General features: G+C 47.0%; 1 long non-coding RNA gene across 1 annotated transcript; it reads left to right on the top strand.

Moving 5' to 3' along the window:
• Window positions 1–23961: 23961 nt before the first annotated feature.
• Window positions 23962–25167, top strand: LOC146055190 (uncharacterized). The gene is made up of 3 exons (XR_014468515.1): window positions 23962–24106; window positions 24321–24775; window positions 24833–25167. It is a non-coding gene; the product is annotated as an uncharacterized LOC146055190 (long non-coding RNA).
• The last annotated feature ends 250 nt before the right edge of the window (window positions 25168–25417 follow it).

Below are 25417 nucleotides of genomic sequence, written 5' to 3'. Positions count from 1 at the left end.
GGAAGGAGGAGAGGAGGAGAGGGATCAGAGAAGAAGGAGCAAAGGAGTGGAGGAGGGGGATCCGAGAAGGAGCAAAGGAGTGGAGGAGGAGAGAAGCGGACATGTAGAGAAGTAGCACAGAAGGCACTGTGTACCTCTTGTCCCTTTTTGTGATCATCCTTTTAGTACATCCGCAAATGGTGCCCTGCATACACAAATACATCCACTATAACCACAAACCCTAGCATACTACACATCCTATAACTAGCGAGTCTACCACATACCGACATCCTAAAAAAGAAACCTCCTCTATTACCCATAACGCCCAGCATAAACACACAACAGCGCACATATACCTGTACCACAGCCGCACAGCATCTGCCATGAGCCTGACGTCTGCCTTGTGTCCCGTGTCCTCGGCTCCTGCAGCAGGGGGTGCTGGGTCGTCCTCTGCTCCGCCTGTTGTGCTGTTCTGGGTCGGCCTCTGCTTCCACCCCCGGCTCCTATCAGGCTGGGGATCCTCCTCTATCCTCTCCTCCGCTGGGCTGTCACCTGTCCTCTGAGCAGCTCCTGTCCTTGATGTTACATCGTGTTCTTAACTTACTTTCGGGCAGGCATCTCTAGGGGCAGCTCCGCACCACTGAGGGGGCTTCTACAGGTCTCCAGCTAGGGGTCCTTTGCATGTCCTCCAGTCCTGGTTCCTCGAGAGCGGGTGTCCTCCGCGGTGCCTGCGCACCTTGGTCTCCACTTGCTGCGTCCTCTATCTTCTTCGGAGCAACTTCAGGAGAATCCTCCGGCTGGGTGTGCTCCCAGGTAATTTACCCCCTCAGCACCTTCTTCCTTGAGGTTCTAGTCTTCACCCTCTCGGCTCCTCCACAGGCAGGCACTATGTAGGACACCTCGGCAGCACACATCATTCTGTTCTCTCCGGGTTTGGGGCTCCTCCTGTGGTTGGCAGCTAGTGGGGCAGCGCGGTTCCCTTCCCTCTGGCAGGTGGCAGCAGTAGGGGACTTGGAGGAGCCTGGCTCTCCTGGCGCCATTCCTGGTCTCACAGCTGCGCAGCCTCCGCTCCTTACAGGTCAGCAGCTCACAGCACTGCACAGGCCCTTGTCCTCTCCAGGGATCACCCTTCCCGGTGCCGGCTCTCTCTGTTGTGGGTTATGCATCGCTGCAGGACCGCCTCTGATCCCCCTGCCCTACCTCTCTATAGTCCCTGTCACTGGCTCACCCGCCATATCCTGTACTGGCTGTATCATATATTTTTATATTTCTTTATACTCAAAGGCTATATATCCCCCTTCCCACACAGATTTAAGTTGCGACTATTTGACACAGTGGCTGCCTTGATAAAGGTACCAGCGGGGACCGAAACGTCAGAAGATCTCTCTTGCAGAAAATAAACTTTGGATTACCTCCTGGTTGTACCTCCATTGAACTACAGACTGGTGAGTGCTGTTTATTTCCCCAGTGGGGGTTCTTTCTGGTATCTATCTATCTAAGGAATTATCCAAGCAGGCAGCGGCACTCCGTGGGCTTAACAATGTGTTTATTGGAGGTGACCGACGTTTCGGGGACTGGATACCCCTTTGTCAAGGTGTACAACGCGTGCGGGTGACACAGCAAACATTTAAATACATACAGCATGTGCATACTCACCATTCCCGTACGTGGAGCGTCCCGGTTGCATCCAGTGCGGCTTCCGGTGCGGGCGGATGTCAGTGGGCGGAGCCTCACTGCATCATCACGCTCCCCTCTGTTGTAGATGGGTTGCTATGGTGACCCCACCGTATCGCCCACTTCTGTATGACAACCTCCGCTCCAGGATCCGGGTTTGGCTTCTGCCTATAACAACACATAAATGGCACATAAATAACCTACATTAAAACAGTAAAACAATGTTAAAAAATGGTGCAAGTTTGAAGTGTAAATTTCAGATGCCACGGGACTACTGCCCGAGCAATGTTTAAGAAGTGATGTGAAGAAGATGTCACCGCATCTAGCGTGACAATTGTATGGTGTTAACACAGGGATCCGGACGGGTGTGTTACATATGGATCTCTGTATACAATAATATCATGGTCAAACTGATCGCTAATGATCATGTTTGTAAATCGGAGATGTCAGGCTCTAACACATGGGGGAGATGTGCTGTGGGATCTCTATGAATGTGAGAATTACAGGGGCATGTTGTACCATAAATATCGGCTCCACAAGTGATATATATGCTTCATGTTGTCTTTGAGAACAGAACAGCAGTATAGCGTGTATATATATACTATGTATACATCGGGGGAAATGTACCAAAATGGATTCGTAAAAAATAGGTGTATTCGTAGGCAGAAATACGCCTATTTTTTACACATTTGTATTTTTGGGATTTACACACACTTTCTTTGTATGTCAAACAGACAGATCGCAATACTATACTTAGACACAACAGCTCGCACCCACGCAACACGGTGGAGAGTCTCCCATACTCAGTTTTTGAGAGTATGCAGGATCACTGATACCGACTCTGAAACCCTTCACCAACTGGACATCATGCAGCAGAAGTTCGAGGACAGAGGCTACCCCAGACAGGGCCTACTTAAAGCCAAGGCCAGGGCTCTGGCGTGTGAGCGCACCACTCTTATCACAGGTGCAACACCTAAAGTCATAAAGCCATGTATTCCATGGGTTAATGACTTTAGCTCTGCCAGCCGAGAAACCACCAGCAGAGTAAAAAAATGGTGGGAAATTGTGCGTTCGGATCCCGAGCTACCGGTGTTCAAAGACACCAAGCTGATGCCGAGCTACAAGCGCGGCACAAACTTGAAGGACCTATTGGTCAAGACCGAGATTACAAATTTTGACACCCCTTCTAGACAAATCAGACCCACCAGAATGGGCTGTTACCGGTGCCTAGGCTGCACAACATGCAGCTTCATGACCGAAGTTGCACATCTCTATACGGGTAAAATTTTTTTAAATCAGATGGCCCCTCACGTGCACGACTAAATTTGTTATCTACATCATTTATTGTCCATGTGGAATACATTACATCGGCAAGACCGATTGTGCCATACGGGCAGCCCTTCATTCTGGCTCAGGGGAGCAACCAGTGACCAGGCATTTCGCCAAGGCCAAACATAACATGGCAATGATCAAATATAAGATCATAGACCACGTGCCGGCACACATACGGGGTGGCAACCGTTCCAAACAGCTTCTGCAGCTTGAGTCCAAGTGGATTTACAAAATGGACACACTACACCCTAAAGGCCTTAATGACACACTTGGCCTACATAATTTTTTGTAACCATTTTGGTCCACTAACACACAATCATGTCTTCCTTCTTCCTTTTCTCTCCCCCTTGTTAAAGGTACTTGTCATCCCACTGTGTGACACCAGTCCCCCAGCCTTATCGGTGTCCAGGTGACACACCAGGATAACATATAATATACAAGATGCTGGCATTCTGTTGTTGCAATTTCTGGCTTCTGGTGCTATGCGCATACAGTGATGCTGGCTGCATCACCCCACACAGGGCTGTTTTTGCTTATTATAGATACCCAGCAGGGACTCAGTATTTCTCCCTGCATTTAAACCACTCACGCCATAGGGTTTGCACCTCACCCAGCATATGCACTTTGACTTTTGCCCAGTACGGCTCCAATTCGGGGCCGCACGCAGTTATCTTTTTATACGTATACCCTTTTTAAATGTTCGTTTTTTATTATATATGTCTTCTCATTTTTAGCCACTAGATGTCACTATGTAGTCATAATATGGTCATGTCCACTTGTTTTTTTGCATTTTTTATTCACTTGCATCCTCTGAAGTTTTGTGTATGTATGGATGCCTTTGTTGCTTTATGACTTCTGTAGCACGATACTTGTATTCATGCTAATGTGAGCTGCAATCTCTTTCCCAGCCCACCCACGTCACTGCGGGATGACGACCGTGATGACGCTCGGTCAGCTGGACGCCGCCGAACGTGGTGACGTCACTGCTGTGCGCAGGACTCCGGAAACCGGCCCGTGGATGCTCGTGGGGGACGGCTACAGGGAGGGGGTAAGTTAGCGCCTATTTGTTAACATGTCTTATAAATACCCATGCACTTGCACTTTATTCTGTACTTCACCCTGTCTGCATTTTGTCCTGACGATGGGGGTCCGGCCCCCGAAACGTTGACGCCTGTAAGACCACTTATGGAATAAACACGGCCTTTTGATTTCACCAGCATTTGTGAGTCCTCGAGTGCCCATTCATTTCGTCATTGTATTCTGTGGGCAGTTCATTGTGGCTGCCCTCTGCAAGCTGGCACCGGGGCAAGCTACACATCTCAGCTCACTTCAGTCCAGAGTGACGGCCCTTCCGGATTTATATATATATATATATATATATATATATATATATATATATATACTGTAATTTCCAATGCACTCACGGTTCAATTCGTTGTTATCCGGAGGTGCTCCCGCCAGTCACACAAGCACAGCTTATGGTCCAAATGTAAAGTCACTTAGAATCAGGGCACTCACCAAGCAGCTATAAGGCAATGCTTCTTTTATTAATCCATCAAGTATGACAAATAAGCCGACGTTTCGGACCCATCTGGGCCCTTAATCATGGCGTCCTGGATCTCACAGAGAAGGCAACTGATCTCATGCTACATGCTGCTCATATTTATGTGGTCTTAATTACATCAATTAGCCCCACATGTGGGGATCAACAATCAACCATGGCAAATATGTAAATAACAATGCTACAAGCGCTACAGCACAACACCCTCATAGCCCTCAGTACCTAAGGCTATATAACAAAATGGGTAAAGTAATATGTATAAGTAAAAAAGATAAAACTCACCTATACCGAAAACACGCTGTTTAAACAGATTTGGAACGCACGCCGCCATTGTAGGCGGTCCCCACGTGCGTGTCATCTCTCAACCAATCACCAGAACATCTTTCTGTGACGTGCACCCCTTCCGGGCAACGCGTCACACACAGCGCTTGTTGCGTCCATTAATCAGTGGAACGCACGGCGCCATTATAGGCGGTCCTACGTGCGTGTCAAATCATCCACTACCCATTTCAGCGCACGTCTCCTCTTCAATAGCACGTCACTGCGTGCCTAGCGTCAGTGCTCTAGGTGATGTCCTATCCCTGATCGTTGTTAGGTGACGCGCATCTGTAGTTAAGCGCGTCATCCATGTAAACAATACCAGCGTTAGCCTGGTTACCTTAATACACCAAACTTGTACAACAATATGTCACTATCTATCTAGCCTAAAAATACCAGATCTAATGTGATGAGAGGGAGCATATCACAAATTTATACCTAAAAGGAATTAGGAGGTGTTATTTTAAATGAGTGCAATTAGTAAGCAGCACATAGCATGATCTCAGTCTCCAAACAAACAACATTGAAACACATAACATATTTTTAAAAAAGCTAAATCATAACCAAGGTACATCATCCAATAGTCTCAACTCTGGTCCCTATCTTTTATAAGGACCTAGATTTTGATGTGGTATGCGACCATGGCTACCCTAGCTTATTATGTCACTGTTGTGGGTAAGTATTAAATAGCCAACACAAAGAATTCCATCAAAGAACATCAATTACACAAAGGAAATATTTGAAAAAATAGAAAAATTTTTGAGAGAATTAGAAAAAAGTGATAATTTCATAAAAAACATTTAAATGAATTATATTCATTTAGGCCCCTGGGGCTGATGGTGTCCAAGGTGTATATCCATCTCGTCTCCCTTTGCAGGAGTAGTTTTGCTCGATCCCCTCCGCGACTCAATATAGGTATATGGTCGATTATGATACTTCTCAGTGAGGAGAGAGCATGTTTTTTCTCTAGAAAATGGCGCGCCACTGGTTTATCACTTGTTTTTGACGTCAATGCTGCCCTAATGCTGGATCGGTGATTAGCCATCCGTTCTTTAAAGGCGCAGACGGTCTTCCCGACATACGTCAGGCCACACGGGCATTTCAACAAGTAGATAACGTGGTCAGATGTACAGCTCAATCTGTGCCGAATCTTGATTTTTTGCCCATTGTGCGGGTGATTGAAGAATTGACCAGTATTCATAGATTGACACGTGGTGCACCCCGTGCATCTAAAGCAGCCCAATCGTGTGGGTCTCAGCCATTCACTGCCAGAGGATCCGTTGAAATTTAGTGTAGGTCTCATCAACATATCACGTAGATTCTGTCCTCGGCGGTAGGCTATCATTGGTTGTTTTTTCATCTTCAGCTTGGGGTCAGATGCCACTATACCCCAATGTTGTTTGATACTTTTTCTGAAAGATGATGCCCTTGTGTCATGGGTCGTTGTAACTATCAAACGATCACTTGGCTTCATTCGCTTGTCTTTATTGTCATTTAGATGTATTGCCTTAGCCCGTTTTAAGCTGCTTTTTACAATCTGCGGTGAGTAACCCCTGTCATGAAACTTCTCTCGCATTTCATCAATCTGACGTCTTGTGTTTTCTGTATCAGTATTGGTGCGAAGGACCCTTAAGAACTGGGATATAGGCAGTCCATTTTTCAAATTTGTTGGGTGATAACTCGTGTAATGCAGTAACGAGTTACGGTCAGATGGTTTCTTATATAATTTCATGCCGATCTTATTGCCATCCTTATAGACTGTCACATCGAGGAAGTCTATTGATGTGAGGCTCGCTGTATATGTGAAGCGGATTGGGGACCGTATATCATTCAGTTCATGGACCATTTTTTCAAAAGTCACCATGCCTCCCTGCCACACCAAAAAAAATGTCGTCAATGAAACGATAATAATGCATGATGGATGTCTTGTATGGAGTCAGTATGTTCTTCTCCTCATACTCTGCCATAAAAATATTGGCGTATACAGGGGCCAGGTTAGAGCCCATGGCCGTTCCCTTACGTTGGACATAGTATTTAGCACCATACAAAAAATGATTATTAATTAGAACCTGTTCAATAAGGGTACAAATAAATTCAATCGGAGGTATGGTATGATTAGACTTCAACAATCTGTTTCTCACTGCGTCTATCCCTTCTACATGTGGAATCACCGTGTAGAGGGATGAGACGTCCATGGTCGCCAATACCACATCATCCCCCGTAAACCTGATATCGCTGATCTTCATGAGAAAATCAGGGGTATCACGTATAAAACTTGGGGTTGCCATCACCACAGGTTGCAATATCTGGTCCACAAACTGCGCCATAGGCTGCATTACAGACCCCCTGGCAGAGATGATGGGTCTGCCAGGGGGCCTGTCCAGCCTTTTGTGGACCTTAGGCAAGGTATACATGATCGGACAAATTGGGCAATCTACTGTAAGGAAATTTGCTATCCCAGTGTCAATCCAGCCTGAAATTGTTGCCTGGTTGATAAGGATATCTACCTTGCTTTTAATCAGATACATCGGATTTTTAGGAACACATTCATAAACAGAAGTGTCTTTTAATTGCTCACAAATGTCCTGATGATAATCTGAATAGTTCATCACGACAACAGCTCCCCCCTTATCAGCGGGGCGTACTACTATCTGTTTGTTGTTTTTCAGAGTTTTTACCGCCTCCCGCTGAGCAGGGGTGAGGTTGTCGTGTAAGTTTTTGTTTTTATCCTCCTTTAAATCTACATCAATCATTCTGAGAAATACTTTGATGTTTGGGTTGGTTGTGGGCGGGTCATAAGTACTGTTTTTTTTTAGGACTTGATTTAGTACCTCACTAGACACTTCTTCTGTAAACAGATAGTAGTACGCCCCGCTGATAAGGGGGGAGCTGTTGTCGTGATGAACTATTCAGATTATCATCAGGACATTTGTGAGCAATTAAAAGACACTTCTGTTTATGAATGTGTTCCTAAAAATCCGATGTATCTGATTAAAAGCAAGGTAGATATCCTTATCAACCAGGCAACAATTTCAGGCTGGATTGACACTGGGATAGCAAATTTCCTTACAGTAGATTGCCCAATTTGTCCGATCATGTATACCTTGCCTAAGGTCCACAAAAGGCTGGACAGGCCCCCTGGCAGACCCATCATCTCTGCCAGGGGGTCTGTAATGCAGCCTATGGCGCAGTTTGTGGACCAGATATTGCAACCTGTGGTGATGGCAACCCCAAGTTTTATACGTGATACCCCTGATTTTCTCATGAAGATCAGCGATATCAGGTTTACGGGGGATGATGTGGTATTGGCGACCATGGACGTCTCATCCCTCTACACGGTGATTCCACATGTAGAAGGGATAGACGCAGTGAGAAACAGATTGTTGAAGTCTAATCATACCATACCTCCGATTGAATTTATTTGTACCCTTATTGAACAGGTTCTAATTAATAATCATTTTTTGTATGGTGCTAAATACTATGTCCAACGTAAGGGAACGGCCATGGGCTCTAACCTGGCCCCTGTATACGCCAATATTTTTATGGCAGAGTATGAGGAGAAGAACATACTGACTCCATACAAGACATCCATCATGCATTATTATCGTTTCATTGACGACATTTTTTTGGTGTGGCAGGGAGGCATGGTGACTTTTGAAAAAATGGTCCATGAACTGAATGATATACGGTCCCCAATCCGCTTCAACATATACAGCGAGCCTCACATCAATAGACTTCCTCGATGTGACAGTCTATAAGGATGGCAATAAGATCGGCACGAAATTATATAAGAAACCATCTGACCGTAACTCGTTACTGCATTACACGAGTTATCACCCAACAAATTTGAAAAATGGACTGCCTATATCCCAGTTCTTAAGGGTCCTTCGCACCAATACTGATACAGAAAACACAAGACGTCAGATTGATGAAATGCGAGAGAAGTTTCATGACAGGGGTTACTCACCGCAGATTGTAAAAAGCAGCTTAAAACGGGCTAAGGCAATACATCTAAATGACAATAAAGACAAGCGAATGAAGCCAAGTGATCGTTTGATAGTTACAACGACCCATGACACAAGGGCATCATCTTTCAGAAAAAGTATCAAACAACATTGGGGTATAGTGGCATCTGACCCCAAGCTGAAGATGAAAAAACAACCAATGATAGCCTACCGCCGAGGACAGAATCTACGTGATATGTTGATGAGACCTACACTAAATTTCAACGGATCCTCTGGCAGTGAATGGCTGAGACCCACACGATTGGGCTGCTTTAGATGCACGGGGTGCACCACGTGTCAATCTATGAATACTGGTCAATTCTTCAATCACCCGCACAATGGGCAAAAAATCAAGATTCGGCACAGATTGAGCTGTACATCTGACCACGTTATCTACTTGTTGAAATGCCCGTGTGGCCTGACGTATGTCGGGAAGACCGTCTGCGCCTTTAAAGAACGGATGGCTAATCACCGATCCAGCATTAGGGCAGCATTGACGTCAAAAACAAGTGATAAACCAGTGGCGCGCCATTTTCTAGAGAAAAAACATGCTCTCTCCTCACTGAGAAGTATCATAATCGACCATATACCTATATTGAGTCGCGGAGGGGATCGAGCAAAACTACTCCTGCAAAGGGAGACGAGATGGATATACACCTTGGACACCATCAGCCCCAGGGGCCTAAATGAATATAATTCATTTAAATGTTTTTTATGAAATTATCACTTTTTTCTAATTCTCTCAAAAAATTTTCTATTTTTTCAAATATTTCCTTTGTGTAATTGATGTTCTTTGATGGAATTCTTTGTGTTGGCTATTTAATACTTACCCACAACAGTGACATAATAAGCTAGGGTAGCCATGGTCGCATACCACATCAAAATCTAGGTCCTTATAAAAGATAGGGACTAGAGTTGAGACTATTGGATGATGTACCTTGGTTATGATTTAGCTTTTTTAAAAATATGTTATGTGTTTCAATGTTGTTTGTTTGGAGACTGAGATCATGCTATGTGCTGCTTACTAATTGCACTCATTTAAAATAACACCTCCTAATTCCTTTTAGGTATAAATTTGTGATATGCTCCCTCTCATCACGTTAGATCTGGTATTTTTAGGCTAGATAGATAGTGACATATTGTTGTACAAGTTCGGTGTATTAAGGTAACCAGGCTAACGCTGGTATTGTTTACATGGATGACGCGCTTAACTACAGATGCGCGTCACCTAACAACGATCAGGGATAGGACATCACCTAGAGCACTGACGCTAGGCACGCAGTGACGTGCTATTGAAGAGGAGACGTGCGCTGAAATGGGTAGTGGATGATTTGACACGCAGGTAGGACCGCCTATAATGGCGCCGTGCGTTCCACTGATTAATGGACGCAACAAGCGCTGTGTGTGACGCGTTGCCCGGAAGGGGTGCACGTCACGGAAAGATGTTCTGGTGATTGGTTGAGAGATGACACGCACGTGGGAACCGCCTACAATGGCGGCGTGCGTTCCAAATCTGTTTAAACAGCGTGTTTTCGGTATAGGTGAGTTTTATCTTTTTTACTTATACATATTACTTTACCCATTTTGTTATATAGCCTTAGGTACTGAGGGCTATGAGGGTGTTGTGCTGTAGCGCTTGTAGCATTGTTATTTACATATTTGCCATGGTTGATTGTTGATCCCCACATGTGGGGCTAATTGATGTAATTAAGACCACATAAATATGAGCAGCATGTAGCATGAGATCAGTTGCCTTCTCTGTGAGATCCAGGACGCCATGATTAAGGGCCCAGATGGGTCCGAAACGTCGGCTTATTTGTCATACTTGATGGATTAATAAAAGAAGCATTGCCTTATAGCTGCTTGGTGAGTGCCCTGATTCTAAGTGACTTTATATATATATATATATATATATATATATATATATATATATATGGAACAAAGAGTGGGGTACCCTTTCAATGCGCTAGATAAAGTAGATTGGGCAGCACTCTGTCAGTCCCCCCTGTTAGCGGGGGAAGTGGGGAATAGAAGAAAAAAGATAGAAGACAGAGCGCGCCACTATTTTACGGAGATCCACCACCAGAAGGATCAAGAAAATATATCGACAGGTCACTGTACAACAGTATTTAATACAATTAATTTAAAAACAAAGTAAAAACATTTTTGCTTGTATGCAGTCAGTTGGTCGAATCGGTATAATCAGGAAAAAACTCCCAAGGCGTTTCGTCAAAAAAAATGACTTCCTCAGGGGTAACTTTCTAGGTGGTGGAGAAAGGCCATATTACTAATTTAGTATATACACAATTAAGTAGTTACTTTTTCAATACTGAGAATGTACATACCCTTAGGTAAATGGATAGTGAATGTAAGTTTTCACTCCGGATAGCGGTCTTACTGACAAACTGTACAAAAGTGTGCAAATGGATCCCTTGGAGATCTTAATGCTGGTATCCAGCTGCAACTATAGCATAATAATAGAGTATACAAAGAAAATAAAATACTGTACTCTATTATTATGCTATAGTTGCAGCTGGATAAACCGCCAATGCATCTACCTGGCTACCCCGCTAGTGGGGAGCCAGGGTATACGTATCCCTGCCATGCTTGTGGCTGAAGGAAGTCCGCGAGGCACGCTGCATGCAGCGGCGACCGTATTCTCTGGTACAGTGGTCCCCTTGCAGGCAGGTAGGGCAGGGTGCTACCTGCCTGTCTGACCGCGCTGTACTCTCACAGAACTGAGCCGCGCTGTACTCTCAAAGTACTGAGATGCGCTTTTAGAGCAATCCCACCTGGTTCCCTGCTAACAGGGACCCGGGGGCATACTTACCCCTGTAGCTGCTGTACGCGCCGAGGCTTGCGGTCCGCGAGGCGCGCTGCATGCAGCGGCGACGGGGACCCCGGAACGGTGGTTCTGTCAGCCAGGTTCCGGAGGCAAGCTGCAAGCAGCTGCAACCGGTCCCTCAACAGCGCCCTCGTCGCAGGCAGATAGGGACAGGGACTATCTGCCTGTGTAGATCTTAAAAATCCGGAAAAATAAAGAAAAAATTAGAAAAGCCCAAGAGTGAGCTAACAATGCGCCCAGCTCCCGCAGGGCACATGCTAAGACTGCCTAGGAGAGGAAGTAGAAGGGGAGGAGTTAGTCACTGTTAATTTATTCTAAAGTGCCCAAGCTCCCTGTGGTCGCCCTTCTATTCCCCACTGTAACTCTCCAGTGTCACCTAGTGGAGGAAAGAGAAATAATGATGCAGCTGATAAACCTCCCATTCTCGGGTTACATACATGAGGATAAGATTGAATTAAGCACAAAGATGATAACAAGAGCCGGATGCCCCCCGACAGTCACTATACCGACATTGGAATCCCGACTGCTAAATGCCCGATGAGCCACCGAACCTGCACGGGGCTTCTTTGCGCTCGCTCCCTTGTCAGAGTACCGGTAGTCAGTAAATGTTAGGTAAAACCACAATTAGAAGCCAAATTACAGTATAAGTTGGCTGGGGGCGGGGTCTAATGTTGAGTCTGTTCCGCCACACCTCCTGAAAGCGGCCTGCGGTTGCTTCTCCCAGAGAGGATATTGACAAAGAACCAAGCAATCATCTCCCGGCATTATGCTAGCGCAGCTGTAAAACAACAGAAACTGCTCTAAATGCTTCTTAATCTTCTTCTTTTATCTCTGTCCAAGACGATGGATCCCTAGATCATGCACATGACATTCTAGGGCAGTGGTTCCCAACCGTGGTCCTCAAGTACCCCCAACAGTGCACGTTTTCCAGGTCACCCAGCAGGTGCACTCATTATTCAGACACATTTTAAAAGATCCACAGGTGGAGCTAATTATATCACTTGTGATTCTGTGTGGAGACCTGGAAAATGTGCACTGTTGGGGGTACTTGAGGACCATGGTTGGGAACCACTGTTCTAGGGAAGTCATGTCCAACCTGCGGCCCTCCGGCTGTTGCGAAACTACAAGTCCCATCATGCCTTGCCATAGTTTTGCTATTAGCGAGTGCTAAAACTATGGCAAGGCATGCTGGGATGTGTAGTTTCACAGGAGCTAGAAGGCCGCAGGTTGTACATGCCTGCTCTAGAGCGTAAGCCAGTTTTGGCAGTCACATACAGTAGGTGGGGTCTAATGAACGATACGACCATATTGCTAACACTATCAGTTCTTATACTACTACTCCCAGCATCCGCCGCCATACACTACTTTCCTATATACAGTTTCCCAGAGTGTTTGTGCCACAATAAATATAACAAAAGGCATTGTAACCCCTCCGCATCATTTCAGCCGAGTCGGGTGCGGTCCGAAAGGGCCACCCCGGGGGGGCGCGGTGCAGTGTCCGCAGGTTGGACGGGGGGGGGGGCACAGGCAGCCTGCAATGCTGTCTGCTATACCCTGCAGACAGCAGTAGCAGAGGAGGTGAATGGATGCCTGTGAGCGGCATCCATTCACCTCCCGGACAAGGGGTGGACGGGGGCTGGGGCAGCCCAGCAGATTACCTTAGTGCTGGGCTTGCCCCCAGCGCAGCATTCCGGGTCCTGGCGGCGGCGATCGGAGATGACATAATCTCCAAGCGGCAGGGGGGATGCGACAGTGGTGTAAAAGGGTGCAAACGCAGGGTCACACCCGGCTTGAAGCAGGGATCAAAAACCCGGATGCGACCTGGCGTTTTTGGTATAAAAGGGGTACTATTAACTAGTCTATGAATCTGATGTAGATCACTTTTCTTTGTGGTTACAACATACTTCCCTCCAATTGAAAACTACAGTCAGGAAAATTACAGTAGGATGCGCCAAGCGCCTTTGTAAGGGGCGTGTCACACAGTGCCCAAAGGGCGTGTCTAACTCCACATGGAGCAGTACGGATGGTGTAATGGTTAGCATTACTGCCTCACAGCACTGAGGTAATGGGTTCGATTCCCACCATGGCTCTAACTGTGTGGAGTTTGTATATTCTCCCCATACTTGCGTGGGTTTCCTCCTGGTACTCCAGTTTCCTCCCACAATCCAAAAATATACTTTTAGGTTAATTGGCTTCCAACAAAATTAACCCTGGAATGTGTGTGTGTGTGGTAGGGATTAGATTGTAAGCTCCACTGGGGCAGGGACTGATGTGAATGTTCAAGTATTCTCTGTAAAGCGCTGTGAAATATGTGTGCGCTATATAAGAAACTGTTAATAAATAAATAAACCTATGGGCGTGTCTATGCCTAAATGCTTCTTGTGAGATATTTCTATAGAACATTAAGTCTATAGAATTTTTGAAAGGTTTTTTTTTTTTAAAGAATGATTTTTATTTCAAAGCATCATATAGATAGAACCATACATTGCCTGAATAACAGTATGCAGACTTCCAGCAACAGTACAGAAAACTAAATGTAGAGGGTGATTCAGACCTGCTTGATTGGCTGCAAGTAACTTTTTCGGTACGGTAAAAAATTTTTAAATCAGATGGCCCCTCACGTGCACGACTAAATTTGTTATCTACATCATTTATTGTCCATGTGGAATACATTACATCGGCAAGACCGATTGTGCCATACGGGCAGACCTTCATTCTGGCTCAGGGGAGCAACCAGTGACCAGGCATTTCGCCAAGGCCAAACATAACATGGCAATGATCAAATATAAGATCATAGACCACGTGCCGGTACACATACGGGGTGGCAACCGTTCCAAACAGCTTCTGCAGCTTGAGTCCAAGTGGATTTACAAAATGGACACACTACACCCTAAAGGCCTTAATGACACACTTGGCCTACATAATTTTTTGTAACCATTTTGGTCCACTAACACACAATCATGTCTTCCTTCTTCCTTTTCTCTCCCCCTTGTTAAAGGTACTTGTCATCCCACTGTGTGACACCAGTCCCCCAGCCTTATCGGTGTCCAGGTGACACACCAGGATAACATATAATATACAAGATGCTGGCATTCTGTTGTTGCAATTTCTGGCTTCTGGTGCTATGCGCATACAGTGATGCTGGCTGCATCACCCCACACAGGGCTGTTTTTGCTTATTATAGATACCCAGCAGGGACTCAGTATTTCTCCCTGCATTTAAACCACTCACGCCATAGGGTTTGCACCTCACCCAGCATATGCACTTTGACTTTTGCCCAGTACGGCTCCAATTCGGGGCCGCACGCAGTTATCTTTTTTATACGTATACCCTTTTTAAATGTTCGTTTTTTATTATATATGTCTTCTCATTTTTAGCCACTAGATGTCACTATGTAGTCATAATATGGTCATGTCCACTTGTTTTTTTGCATTTTTTATTCACTTGCATCCTCTGAAGTTTTGTGTATGTATGGATGCCTTTGTTGCTTTATGACTTCTGTAGCACGATACTTGTATTCATGCTAATGTGAGCTGCAATCTCTTTCCCAGCCCACCCACGTCACCGCGGGATGACGACCGTGATGACGCGCGGTCAGCTGGACGCCGCCGAACGTGGTGACGTCACTGCTGTGCGCAGTACTCCGGAAACCGGCCTGTTGATGCTCGTGGGGGACGGCTACAGGGAGGGGGTAAGTTAGCGCCTATTTGTTAACATGTCTTATAAATTCCCCCTGCACTTGCACTTTATTCTGTACTTCACCCGGTCTGCATTTTGTCCTGACGACGGGGGTCCGGCCCCCGAAACGTTGACACCTGTAAGACCACTTATGGAATAAACACGGCCTTTTGATTTCACCAGCATTTGTGAGTCCTCGAGTGCCCATTCATTTCGTCATAGTATTCTGTGGGCAGTTCATTGTGGCTGCCCTCTGCAAGCTGGCACCGGGGCAAGCTACACATCTCAGCTCACTTCAGTCCAGAGTGACGGCCCTTCCGGATTTCTATATATATATATATATATGGAACAAAGAGTGGGGTACCCTTTCAATGCGCTAGATAAAGTAGATTGGGCAGCACTCTGTCAGTCCCCCCTGTTAGCAGGGGAAGTGGGGAATAGAAGAAAAAAGATAGAAGACGCGCCACTATTTTATGGAGATCCACCACCAGAAGGATCAAGAAAATATATCGATTGGTCACTGTACAACAGTATTTAATACAATTAATTTAAAAAACAAAGTAAAAACATTTTTGCTTGTATGCAGTCAGTTGGTCGAATCGATATAATCAGGAAAAAACTCCCAAGGCGTTTCGGCAAAAAAAATGACTTCCTCAGGGGTAACTTTCTAGGTGGTGGAGAAAGGCCATATTACTAATTAAGTATATACACAATTAAGTAGTTACTTTTTCAATACTGAGAATGTACATACCCTTAGGTAAATGGATAGTGAATGTAAGTTTTCACTCCGGATAGCGGTCTTACTGACAAACTGTACAAAAGTGTGCAAATGGATCCCTTGGAGATCTTAATGCTGGTATCCAGCTGCAACTATAGCATAATAATAGAGTATACAAAGAAAATAAAATACTGTACTCTATTATTATGCTATAGTTGCAGCTGGATAAACCGCCAATGCATCTACCTGGCTACCCCGCTAGTGGGGAGCCAGGGTATACGTATCCCTGCCATGCTTGTGGCTGAAGTCTGCGAGGCACGCTGCATGCAGCGGCGACCGGATTCTCTGGTACAGTGGTCCCCTTGCAGGCAGGTAGGGCAGGGTGCTACCTGCCTGTCTGACCGCGCTGTACTCTCACAGAACTGAGCCGCGCTGTACTCTCAAAGTACTGAGATGCGCTTTTAGAGCAATCCCAACTGGTTCCCTGCTAACAGGGACCCGGGGGCATACTTACCCCTGTAGCTGCTGTACGCGCCGAGGCTTGCGGTCCGCGAGGCGCGCTGCATGCAGCGGCGACGGGGACCCCGGAACGGTGGTTCTGTCAGCCAGGTTCCGGAGGCAAGCTGCAAGCAGCTGCAACCGGTCCCTCAACAGCGCCCTCGTCGCAGGCAGATAGGGACAGGGACTATCTGCCTGTGTAGATCTTAAAAATCCGGAAAAATAAAGAAAAAATTAGAAAAGCCCAAGAGTGAGCTAACAATGCGCCCAGCTCCCGCAGGGCACATGCTAAGACTGCCTAGGAGAGGAAGTAGAAGGGGAGGAGTTAGTCACTGTTAATTTATTCTAAAGTGCCCAAGCTCCCTGTGGTCGCCCTTCTATTCCCCACTGTAACTCTCCAGTGTCACCTAGTGGAGGAAAGAGAAATAATGATGCAGCTGATAAACCTCCCATTCTCGGGTTACATACATGAGGATAAGATTGAATTAAGCACAAAGATGATAACAAGAGCCGGATGCCCCCCGACAGTCACTATACCGACATTGGAATCCCGACTGCTAAATGCCCGATGAGCCACCGAACCTGCACGGGGCTTCTTTGCGCTCGCTCCCTTGTCAGAGTACCGGTAGTCAGTAAATGTTAGGTAAAACCACAATTAGAAGCCAAATTACAGTATAAGTTGGCTGGGGGCGGAGTCTAATGTTGAGTCTGTTCCGCCACACCCCCTGAAAGCGGCCTGCGGTTGCTTCTCCCAGAGAGGATATTGACAAAGAACCAAGCAATCCTCTCCCGGCATTATGCTAGCGCAGCTGTAAAACAACAGAAACTGCTCTAAATGCTTCTTAATCTTCTTCTTTTATCTCTGTCCAAGACGATGGATCCCTAGATCATGCACATGACATTCTAGGGCAGTGGTTCCCAACCGTGGTCCTCAAGTACCCCCAACAGTGCACGTTTTCCAGGTCACCCAGCAGGTGCACTCATTATTCAGACACATTTTAAAAGATCCACAGGTGGAGCTAATTATATCACTTGTGATTCTGTGTGGAGACCTGGAAAATGTGCACTGTTGGGGGTACTTGAGGACCATGGTTGGGAACCACTGTTCTAGGGCAGTCATGTCCAACCTGCGGCCCTCCGGCTGTTTGCGAAACTACAAGTCCCATCATGCCTTGCCATAGTTTTGCTATTAGCGAGTGCTAAAACTATGGCAAGGCATGCTGGGATGTGTAGTTTCACAGGAGCTAGAAGGCCGCAGGTTGTACATGCCTGCTCTAGAGCGTAAGCCAGTTTTGGCAGTCACATACAGTAGGTGGGGTCTAATGAACGATACGACCATATTGCTAACACTATCAGTTCTTATACTACTACTCCCAGCATCCTCCGCCATACACTACTTTCCTATATACAGTTTCCCAGAGTGTTTGTGCCACAATAAATATAACAAAAGGCATTGTAACCCCTCCGCATCATTTCAGCCGAGTCGGGTGCGGTCCGAAAGGGCCACCCCGGGGGGGCGCGGTGCAGTGTCCGCAGGTTGGGGGGGGGGGGGTCACAGGCAGCCTGCACTGCTGTCTGCTATACCCTGCAGACAGCAGTAGCAGAGGAGGTGAATGGATGCCTGTGAGCGGCATCCATTCACCTCCCGGACAAGGGGTGGACGGGGGCTGGGGGCAGCCCAGCAGATTACCTTAGTGCTGGGCTTGCCCCCAGCGCAGCATTCCGGGTCCTGGCGGCGGCGATCGGAGATGACATAATCTCCAAGCGGCAGGGGGGATGCGACAGTGGTGTAAAAGGGTGCAAACGCAGGGTCACACCCGGCTTGAAGCAGGGATCAAAAACCCGGATGCGACCTGGCGTTTTTGGTATAAAAGGGGTACTATTAACAAGTCTATGAATCTGATGTAGATCACTTTTCTTTGTGGTTACAACATACTTCCCTCCAATTGAAAACTACAGTCAGGAAAATTACAGTAGGATGCGCCAAGCGCCTTTGTAAGGGGCGTGTCACACAGTGCCCAAAGGGCGTGTCTATCTCCACATGGAGCAGTACGGATGGTGTAATGGTTAGCATTACTGCCTCACAGCACTGAGGTAATGGGTTCGATTCCCACCATGGCTCTAACTGTGTGGAGTTTGTATATTCTCCCCATACTTGCGTGGGTTTCCTCCTGGTACTCCAGTTTCCTCCCACAATCCAAAAATATACTGGTAGGTTAATTGGCTTCCAACAAAATTAACCCTGGAATGTGTGTGTGTGGTAGGGATTAGATTGTAAGCAGGGCCGAAACTAGGGTTTCCGGCGCCCGGGGCAAGGCAGTCTTTTGGTGCCCCCCCTAGTGATGCTGCTGCACGCCGGAGGCGTGGCCTAATTTGGGGGCGTGGCCTATAATCACTGCTCTCCCGTGAGGCCACGCCCCCATTTTGCCGCTATGGGGGCATGACCTAGAGGCTCTGTGAGCCTCTAGCCATGCCCCCAGCCCCCTGGCTGCGGGAATAGACGCTGTGCGCATGCGCACAGCGTTTATTCCCCGCTGCTTAGTTAGCAGCTGACAGGGGGGACCGACCAAATGACGCCTTGTCCCTGGCGCCGGAGACCCCCCCCTCCCCGCACAGTCCTCTCACCGTTGAAGCCGCAGAAGCCGCAGCCGCATCTTACTTTGACTTCGTCTGTCTCCTACTAGCGCTGCGGCGGGAAGCGCTGATGACTTCAAAAAGACTTGCCGGACGCTGATTGGCTGAATTCAGCCAATCAGCGTCCGGCAAGTCTTTTCGAAGTCATCAGCGCTTCCTGCAGCCGCGCTAGTAGGAGATGGACGGAGTCAAAGTAACATGCCCGCCGCTACACTACAGCGTCCACATACACCGGACCTCACAGCGCCCCTCACCTCCAGCGCCCGGTGCGCGTGACCCCCCAGCCCCCCCCTAGTTACGGCCCTGTTGTAAGCTCCACTGGGGCAGGGACTGATGTGAATGTTCAAGTATTCTCTGTAAAGCGCTGTGAAATATGTGTGTGCTATATAAGAAACTGTTAATAAATAAATAAACCTATGGGCGTGTCTATGCCTAAATGCTTCTTGTGAGATATTTCTATAGAACATTATGGGGGATATTCAATCTCCGTCGAGCATCTCCCATGGGGGAGATGCTCGACGGGCCCTATTCAATGCTGTCTTCCCCGACAGCATTGAACAGGGTTTCCTATCAGAACGAGCCCGACATCTCTAGCTGTCGGGCTCGTTCTGCCGAGAACAGCCGGGAAGTGACGAGCTGCCGGCTGCAGCTCGTCACTTCCCGGCCGCAACTCGCGGCCATGCCCCCTTCTCGCCCCGCTGCAGGCGGGACATTGAATCCCGCCTGCGAGTTCTCGGTCGAGCTGACAGAGAACGGGACTGGGTCACGGCAAGCTCGCCTGCCGTGACCTGAAGATTGAATATCCCCCTAAGTCTATAGAATTTTTGAAAGGTTTTTTTTTTTTTTAAAGAATGATTTTTATTTCAAAGCATCATATAGATAGAACCATACATTGCCTGAATAAAAGTATGCAGACTTCCAGCAACAGTACAGAAAACTAAATGTAGAGGGTGATTCAGACCTGCTTGATTGGCTGCAAGTAACTTTTTCGGTACATCTTTCTAGTATGGCGTAGGACAGTGGTTCCCAAACTTTTTTTAAATCCCAACACCCAAGAGCAGTGGTTCTCAACCTCGGTCATCAGGACTCCCCAACAGTGTACATTTTCCAGGCCTCCATGCAGGATCACAGGTGAAATACTTTGCTCCACCTGTGATCTTTTAAAATGTGTCAGTGAATAATGAGTGCACCTGCCGGGTGACCTGGAAAACGCAGACTGTTGGGGGGTCCTGAGGACCGAGGTTGGGACCCACAGACCTAGAGAGAGTATCAGAATTTTTTTCACAGCAGCACTAGGCTAAAAGTTTCTTTATTGAAAAATGCCAAAAAAATATATATTTAGTTGATTGTTTATATCGTACTTAAAAGTAATTATGTGGTGAGGCAAGTGATTCACTTCTGTTATCACATATTTTACGATTGGCAGCCACCAGCACTGATTTTGCCTATTATTTTGACCATAATTATAATTACATGACCAGGTTAATGTTTTATTCTCAAGACACTGTTATAAATACTCGCAGAGGTTTTCTCAATGCCACAAATCCTTTTCCAGGATGAGCTGAATTAAAACAGTAATAAAACCCACAATAAATATGACTGTTTGTTTTAGAGCAGTATTGGAGTTTAGGGGATTTACTAGTATCAGGGTAGAACAGAAAGCAGTTTATTAACCCCTGGGGTCAGTGTGATACTGACAGGTGTCACAACTGAAGATGTACTGTAACAAGAGACTGTTTAGAATTGGTAACGGTGAGCTGCGGTTATACAGTAGTGAAGAGTTTTCATAAAAGTGTAGAAAGAGGTGTTTATATAAAGAAGGGGCAACATGCATGGGTAGAAATATTTGTGAACTGAACGTAGCAGCTGCCGGGTGAGTTGGCGGGGTACCACAGGCGATTCCCCACCCTAGCAGATGGGGGCCTTAAGAGCTGCAGAGTTATTCAAGTTGGGTCAAAATCTGCGCTAGTCCTCTTGTTGCGAACCACGGTGAAGGCAGATACATCTGACCATATCACCCTCCTTCTGTCATCCGTAGGACACAGAAATTAGTGTTCCTGCCCTTTTTGTGTCTGGGACTTTGCGCCCTTCCGCTGCCCCACTGGTGCGCTGACACCCCGTTGCAAACTTTCTCATCCGCCCCCCCTGCATGCACTGAAACGCTGATGAGCTCTCTGCTGAAAGCTGTGTGTCTGTTGTTACAGATGTAGCCCGCCACCGTCCCCCATGCTGTTACCACTGCTGAAGTCCTGAGAAGTGAGCAGCATGGCAGCTCTTTAAAGTGACAAATCCCCCCCCCCCCCCCCGCCACAACGCTAAGCTGCTCTCTGCTAGCAGTGGCTGTCAGCTCTTCCTGCCGGCTAAGCCCTCCCTCCACAGACAGGAGGGCTTGCTGGGGTTGCTTTTCCCATTCTGGGTAACAAGGATATAATACCTCCTGGGCAACGAGCATGAAACCTTCTTGGCAACTAAGCATAAAACCTTTGGCATTGAGTAAGAAACCCCTGGCAATGAGCATGTAGGTAAGAGGCTCTTATGTGCCATCATATGTAGTCGCTGTTAAGGTGTGTGATGGGTATTACAGTGTGGGTCATCATGTGTGATGGGCATTACAGTGTGGATCATCGTGTGTGATGGGCATTACAGTGTGGGTCATCGTGTGTGATGGGCATTACAGTGTGGGTCATCGTGTGTGATGGGCATTACAGTGTGGGTCATCGTGTGTGATGGGCATTACAGTGTGGGTCATCGTGTGTGATGGGCATTACAGTGTGGACCGTCATCATGTGCGATGGGCATTACAGTGTGGGCCACTATCATGTGCGATGGGCATTACAGTGTGGGTCATCATGTGCGATGGGCATTACAGTGGGTGCCATCATGTGTGATAGGCATTACAGTGTGGGTCATCATGTGCGATGGGCATTACAGTGGGGGCCATCATGTGCGATGGGCATTACAGTGTGGGTCATCATGTGTGATGGGCATTACAGTGTGGGCTATCATGTGTGATAGGCATTACAGTGTGGGACATCATGTGCGATAGGCATTACGGTGTGGACAACCATCATGTGTGATGGGCATTACAGTGTGGGCCATCATGTGCGATAGGCATTACGGTGGGGGCCATCATGTGTGATGGGCATTACAGTGTGGGCCATCATGTGTGATGGATATTACAGTGTGGGCCATCATATGTGATGGGCATTACAGTGGGGGCCATCATGTGTGATGGGCATTACAGTGTGGGCCATCATGTGTGATGGGCATTACGGTGTGGGCCATCATGTGTGATGGGCATTACAGTGTGGGCCATCATGTGTGATGGGCATTACAGTGGGGGCCACCATGTGTGATGGACATTACAGTGTGGGCCATCATGTGTGATGGGCATTACGGTGGGGGCCACCATGTGTGATGGACATTACAGTGTGGGCCACCATGTGTGATGGACATTACAGTGTGGGCCATCATGTGTGATGGGCATTACGTTGGGGGCCACCATTGTGTGTGATGGGGCCAAACAAACATATCAAATAAAAGAGATGCTCCGAACAATGGGCGTTTCCGCCACACTCACATCCCCCAACGAGGCTCAGTGCCATCTTCCCGGCCTTGGGTTCTCCAGAGAATTGCATCCCACAGAATTCGATGCGACTGCGGCTCTGCGCCATTATATTGGATGGAAGCCTGCGCTTTGCATGCTCCGCTGCGCACTCTGCTGTAATTGTTTTTTTTTTTTTTTCTACTGGACTCCTGTGCATACTGTGACTACTGGCCATACTCCACTGTGACTGCTGGCCATACCCCACTGTGTATACATTACTGTGACTGCTGCTCGTAACCCCATGAGTGTTGGGGCAGAGCTATGCTGGTGGTAAGGGTTGCTGGTCTTACTGTACTGCATATTAAAATAATAATAATAAAAAATATATATATAATTTATGTAAGGTGCTAAACAACATATAATGGTGATTCAATTGTTTTGTGCACCCGTAGCTCTTGCCTAATGTAGTGGGAGCTAATGAATTGTTCGCAGCACTTGCCCTGGTCTTGTCGGCTGCATTTTTGCGCCCTAAATAAACTAGATGCAGCTTATTGCCCTACTGTGCGTGAAGGGTGCGAGGAGAAATCCAGGTGAGGTGCAGCCTGGGAGTCGGGTCACCAAACAATTGACTTTGATTTTAAAGCTTGTTTGTCACTGAGCGTATGTTGCAGGCATGTCCAAAATGTGGCCCTTCAGCTGTTTTGAAACTACACATCCCAGCATGCCTTGACATAGTTTTAGTATTCCCTAATAGCAAAACTGTGGCAAGGCATGATGGGACTTGCAGTTTCACAAAAGCTGGCGGGCCATAGTTTGGACATGATTGGTGTATTGGGTTCATTAGCTGTTCACTAGCATTTTGCACAAACCACTTTGGCACATATGGAGATGTAATCTCTTTATTAGTGTTTTTATTAGTCTTGCACTCTACTATTACATATAATGCATGCCTTGACACCGTTTCACCGTTCGTGACACCCAAAATGTCGTTAAAATATTTGTTCCAACCAGATTGTTGCTCGGAAAATGTCCAAACTTTTTTTATTTCTTTACATTTTTGAAATACACAAAATGTTAAAATTGGATGTGAATTTCTACTTCATTTCCTTACATACAGGGAGCAACTTCTATCAGTCACCCCACCTTGACAAAGTGCCCAGCAAGGCATGAAACAGGTTGGAGACTTTGCTGCTGCCCGAAGTACCGACACGCCAGTCGCTGACGTCAGCAAGCCGCGCCCCGGGACCAAAGCCGCAACAGAAGATTCCACCCAGAAGCGGACAGCAACTGAGCTGAGGAATACCGCTGCCTCTGTAAGGTTAGGGTTAGTAGGGACAGCACGACAATCTCCCTCTCTCACCTCACATCCTCCAAAAGGAGTGTAAACATTATTTTACTAATACATTTTTACTTTACAGGTGTCACTCGTATAAACTTATCCCATCGCTCTTTTTTACCCCTCAGAACCTTTGCATTTATGAGAGCTGCTATACCATCAGTGCAGTTGATTTAACATTTTTCTCCTCACTTAGGATTATGTGCCACCGAAGAAGGACGGTGAATGTGAGACACCCAGCAGCAGCCGTCCCTATGTGTTCAGAAGAGGGATCAAGACCCAGGATTCCAAGACTGTGCCTTAACCTCACTCATTGATAAATGAGAGAGACAATGACCATAAGATCCTGAAACTCACCAACAAAATCATCCAGCTGCTGACCGGAGAGGTGACTGCTGGGAATAGGTCATTATACAGTAACACCGGGGGAGGTGACTGCTGGGAATGGGACATTATACAGTAACATCGGGGGTTGTGACCAGAGAGATGACTGCTGGGAATGGAACATTATACAGTAACACCGGGGGATGTGACCGGAGAGGTGACTGCTGGGAATGGGGCATTATACAGTAACAATAGGGGATGTGACCGGAGAGGTGACTGCTGGGAATGGGTCATTATACAGTAACACCAGAGGATGAGACCGGAGAGGTGACTGCTGGGAATGGGGCATTATACAGTAACAATGGGGGGGGTGTGACCAGAGAGGTGACTGCTGGGAATGGGACATTATACATTAGCACCGAGGGATGTGACCAGAGAGGTGACTGCTGGAATGGGGAATTATACAGTAACACCGGAGAGGTGCCCGCTGGGAATGAGGCATTATACAGTAACATCGGGGGATGTGACCAGAGATGTGACTGCTGGGAATGTGGAATTATACAGTAACACCGGGGGAGGTGACTGCTGTAAATGGGACATGATACAGTAACATCGGGGGATGTGACCTGAGAGGATACAGCTGGGAATGGGACATTATACAGTAACACCTGGGGATGTGACCGGAGAGAAGACTGCTGGGATTGGGACATTATACAGTAACACGGGGGATGGAAATGGGACATTATACAGTAACACCGGGGGATGTGACCGGAGAGGTGACTGCTGGGTATGGGACAGTATACATTAACATCAGAAGAATGTAACCAGAGAGGTGTCTGCTGGGAATGAGACATTATACAAGTATCACCAGAGGATGAGACCGGAGAGAGGTGACTGCTGGGATTGGGGCATTATACAGCAACACAGGGGGATGTGACCAGAGAGGTGACTGCTGGGAATGGGAGAGAG

Source organism: Crinia signifera, unplaced genomic scaffold (assembly GCF_055691185.1).
Source record: "Crinia signifera unplaced genomic scaffold, ASM5569118v1 HAP2_SCAFFOLD_342, whole genome shotgun sequence".
NCBI classification, from domain to species: Eukaryota; Metazoa; Chordata; class Amphibia; order Anura; family Myobatrachidae; genus Crinia; species Crinia signifera.
The sequence above is the reverse complement of the archived record's forward strand: the minus strand, read 5'-3'. Positions and strand labels throughout refer to the sequence as shown.